This window comes from Chiloscyllium punctatum, chromosome 18 (genome assembly GCF_047496795.1).
Source record: "Chiloscyllium punctatum isolate Juve2018m chromosome 18, sChiPun1.3, whole genome shotgun sequence".
Classification (NCBI taxonomy): domain Eukaryota; kingdom Metazoa; phylum Chordata; class Chondrichthyes; order Orectolobiformes; family Hemiscylliidae; genus Chiloscyllium; species Chiloscyllium punctatum.
The window spans coordinates 74,115,632-74,120,659 of record NC_092756.1 but is presented as its reverse complement, the minus strand read 5'-3'; the positions used below and the strand labels follow the sequence as shown (position 1 = coordinate 74,120,659).

Genomic DNA, 5,028 nt, shown 5'->3' with positions numbered 1-5,028 from the left:
TGGCTATGCTGTCTCTTTCAGACAATTCTCCCCAAGATCTCCCAAATCCTAGAATTGCCTTGTGCAAGTTTCTATTACACATCATTCGCCATAATCTCAACACAGGCTCAGTTATTTTGAACTGAGTAGTTTGAAAAACGCAGTCAATTTGGATAGTGATAAAGTTGGCATGGGACAAAGGTCAGCTACAAAGACCAAGCTTAAAACGTAAGCAGCCCAGAGGGAAATTAAACCCACAATCCCACGCTTAGGAGGACAGTGGTTTACCCAATATGCTACTTGGACACACATAGCCATTTGCCACTGTAAAGTCTTGGCATCAAGCGAGTGTTAAAGCCCAGCATGTTCCAACATCTCAGATGACATGTTGAGGGATACACGAAAGTTTCGGTCAGCTGCTGCCAAGGTGTAACAAGGAAACAACACAGTCTCAGGTCTTTCTGATAAATTATCACATCGTTCTTTCAATTCACAGACCCTCTTGGTGCCTGACAATGAACAGAGATCGGTTCCTGCCCAAATAGAAAATGCCTTTTTGTTCTCAACGATACAGAAGCTTTGAGAAATGTCAACATTCCAATGTTTTGTTGGTTCTTATCTCTCTGTATAGACTGTACACAACTGATTTAGAATAAAGGAAAGCATACCAAACGCCTTCTTCACTATCCTATCGATCTGCGACTCTACTTTCAAGGAGCTATGAACCTACACTCTAAGGTCTCTTTGTTCACCAACACTCCCTGGGACATTCCCATTAAGTCTATAAGCCCAGCTAAGATTTGCTTTCCCAAAATGCAGCACCTCACATTGATCTAAATTAAACTCCACCCATCACTCCTCAGCTCATCGGCCCTTCTAATCAAGATCCCGTTGTAATCTGAGGTAACCTTCTTTGCTGTCCACTACACCTCCAATTTTGGTGTCATCTGCAATCTTACTAATGATACCTCATAATGATACTAACATATATATAAATGACGGAAAGTAGTGGACCCAGCACTGATTCTTGTGGCACTCCATTGATCACAGGGCTCCAGTCTGAAAAACAACCCTCCACCAACATCCTCTGTCTCCTACCTTTGAGCCAGTTCTATATCCAAATAGCTAGTTCTCCCTGTATTCCATGAGATCTAACCTTGCTGATCAGCCTCCCATGGGGAACCTTGTCGAACGCCTTACTGAAGTCCATATAGATCACATCCACCGCTCTGCCCTCATCAATCCTTTGTGACTTTTTCAGAAAACTCAATCATGTTTTTGAGTCATGATTTCTCCAGCATTTTCTCTGTTTCAGATTTCCAGCATTCACAGCATTTAGCTTTTATTGGAGAGCTTGCCATTTCACTTGGCAATGAAAAACGTTTTGTGATTTACACATGAATGAACTGAAACCAACCTAGTCATTCAAAAAGATGAGAGACTTCACACACAATCCAGATTTTTTTCAATATATAATTTCAGTGACATCACACTGTAAACTTTTGCCATAAATTCTGTGTCTTACAATCTTATACTCCACAACCACCTGACGAAGCAGCAGCGCTCCGAAAGCTTGTACTTTGAGATAAACCTGTTGGACTACAACCTGGTGTTGTCTGATTTTTAACGATGATTATTCCAAACTTGCACAAAGTAATTGCAGGAATTGGGAGATCTTGGGGTGAATTGTCTGAAAGAGACAGCACAGCTTCAATGGGCTGAATGCCTGCTATGATTCTGTGGATTTGTCCTCAATGCAGCTATTTGCAACATCTCCACTTATGCCTTCCCCACTAACTGCAAATATCTTCAAGGTGCTGCACAAAATAACATTGAGCCCTTTGCTATTTTCTTGTCTGCTCCATATTCCTCAGACTTGAGTTGTGCAACATTGGAGTTTGGTTAATGTCTCGTCTGTCCGTTTGGGGACAAATGGGAAGTGAGATTGATTTATCAAGCAGCCAAAAATTTAGCATGAGATGGTTGGGGTCTAAAACAATTAGTGAAAGAAAAACACTCAGAAACACACACCAAGAGAGGTCAGGTGCATTACATAAAGGCTGTGATTTTCAGCTTGCTGTGTGGCCCCAGTGGCCTAATGGATATGGCACTGGCCTTCTAAGCCAGGGATTGTGGGTTCGAGTCCCATCTGGGGTGTCAGTCACTTACACTTTGTCAACTTGGTTTCTAATCTACTTTGGGAAAATCTGTGTTCAGTTGATGGGAAGTGGTGCTCAACATCTTCTGGCACAGGATTGATGTGAATTGTCTGAAAGGGAAAGCACAGTCACAATGTCTGTAAGACCTGCTGAGATTCTCCTGGGGATGGCATGGTCTCTCAGTGGGAAGCACTGCTGCCTCACAGTGTCAGGGACCTGCCTTTGATTCCTCCCTTGGGTGTCTGTTTGTGGAGAGTTTGCACATTTCTCTCCATGGGGTAAAGATGTGCAGGTTTGGTGGGTTGGCTTTGAGTTGGGCCTGGCTGGGATGCTCTTCAGAGGGTCAGTGTGGATGTGATGGGTTGAATGGCCAGCACGGCTCACGTGAGGAATTTTATGAACAGGTTTGGAGCAGATGGTCAGAGCTCCACTGCAGGACCCAGTCAAGGCTTTGCTAAGGGTTTGGCGTTCAGGTGTGTTTTCCTCTTCTCCTGTCCCTGATCTTCCAGAATCCTCTGTGTCTTTGGCCAATACGGTCATGAGCTGGGTTCACATCATCCAATGGGGTCCCACCAATACCCTTCACTGTTGTCATGCCAGGAGCTAAAAAGTGGATTGACTCAGGCTCACACTTCTCCAATATACAACCCTCAGTTTGGTTGGAACTGGTTCTTCTTGAATCTTTGTAACTCTTTGATCTGAGTTGCACTGTTCTCTGGAGCTGATAGCTGCTGTTTAATTTAGATTGGCCAATTTTCGGTCAGGTCAAATTTCTCCAGCTGAGGATCCATTGAGAAAGCCTGATTTTGCTGCCATGGTCACCTGACCACACAGGATTAAGATCGGCTGCACAGTGAAGGTTTCAACAAAATCAAAACCCCAAATAAGACTTGAGCCCACAATCTCTGGTTTAGGAAGTTAGTGCCTTACCCATGAGGTCACTGGGGCTCCAACAAATAGACCTACCAATCTATGGACAAAGCAGTTTCTGTTTTGGTTGTGTTGGTGTCAGTCTAAGCTATATTCTGTCAACATTACCAGCTGAACCCCAGATTACCTGCATGTTTGGTATTTATGATAAGGTCCAATATGTCAATGGAAATGATTGAAATCTGGGTGTTCAGGGTTGGAACTGATGGGGCTGTGGCTATGCATTTGGGCCCTTACCTTTCTTAGTCAAGGTATTGAATACAATTGCAAGGAGGCTATGATGGAGATGTGAAGTAGTTAGGCCATCGTTGGAGAACTTGGAGTGCCACATCCACAGATTGTACAAACATTTGTGGGAAGGCAACTGCTGAGGCTGACTCACAGAGTTTACAGAGGGAGGTGGATGGGTTAAGGGAGTAGCCAAAAACTCAGCAAATGAAAGACAATGTGGGAATGTGTGAGGTCATACACTTTGGCAGAAAGAATAAAGCAGCTGGATATTATTTTTTAGATTAGATTAGATTGAGGTAGATTCCCTACAGTGTGGAAACAGGCCCTTCGGCCCAGTTTCAATGGAGAAATACAGCAGAATGTTACAGCACAGAGAGATATGAAATGTGTTTTTGCGGTCTCGCTGTTGATCCTTTGCTGTGACCAACCTTCATGGTAATATCGGTGAGATGTTCTTGGTTTCTCTTTAGTTCTTGAGTCTGGTTAAGCCGATTATGATTTGCAGACCGTGGTGAAGTAAGAGCCCCTTCATAACTGCTTCATCATTACTTGCAAAGCAAATATTTTCATGCATCTTCCACCTTTAGGATCACTATTACCTTGGTCCGACTCATACAATTTAAAATATAAATTATTGAGTGTGGAATGAATTTATTTCACCTGCACTTTTTTCTGTTCAATGCCAAAAGGACAGTATGGAAGTCTAACAAGCTCAATGTTTGCACAGCCATCATTGAAGGAATGGTCCCAGAAAGACAAGAACAAATGGGGGATATGGGCCAAATGCTGCCTTCTGGGACGAGATTAATTGAGGCGATCTGGTTGGCATGGTCGAGTTGGACTGAAGGGTCTGGACAAGTCTATGACTCTGTAAGTGTAAGCTTTCTTGAAGATTTTCACTCGTGTTATAGAGCCTTTTTAAATGACTATCACAATTTTTAAAATATATTTTTATTGAAAAAATGTATTTTTTTAATATTACAATAAATATAAAACAAGACAAATCAAAACAATTCAATAAAAGTCAAGTAAAATGTAAAAAAAATTCCAACCCGCCCTCAGTTTTGTTGTGTACCATACTTGTGAGAAAATCCAAGGGGATGTGCTCCATAACAATCTTCCACCAACACAACAGGCCCAGGGGGGTTTTCATATAACCAACCTAACAAGATATTCTTTCTTGCACAAAATATGAGGATATTGAGATGTTTTTCGTCTGCTCATCTGCAGGGAGCACACTGGGCAGGCCCAGAAGAAGAGAGATCGGGTCCTTCTCCACCCTTACACCCAAAGTCCGCTCCATGGCACCCACCACAGCACTCCAGTATGTTTGAAGCTTCCCACAGGACCAGAGACAATGGGTAAGAGTGCCTGTACCGACTTTGCACTTGAAACATGTTGAAGATACCAGTGGTTTAAATTTTGACAAACAGTCTGGGGCCAAGTGGGACCTGTGGAGAATCTTCAACTGTAAAGCATGGGTCCAATTGCATACTGATACCTTGCCTCTGAGGAGACTTCAACACCTAGCTCTCTCTCCCAAACCCAACATAGTCGATCGGACTCATCTGAGGGTGTACCCCCCCCCCCCCCCCCACCAATTGATGACATAAAGTGCTGACAGAAAGTGTACTCTTAGCACTGAGCACCCTCCTCTCTATGTCGGATGTGTTGGGATCAGTCAAAAGTGTTGTCTTTTTTTGAATAAATTCTCTAACTTGAGAAAACA

At 43.1% G+C, this 5,028-nt stretch overlaps 1 non-coding gene across 1 annotated transcript; it reads left to right on the top strand.

The window, feature by feature from the left end:
* Positions 1–2,063: 2,063 nt before the first annotated feature.
* trnar-ucu (transfer RNA arginine (anticodon UCU)) lies at positions 2,064–2,136 on the top strand. The gene has a single exon. It is a non-coding gene; the product is annotated as a tRNA-Arg (tRNA).
* The last annotated feature ends 2,892 nt before the right edge of the window (positions 2,137–5,028 follow it).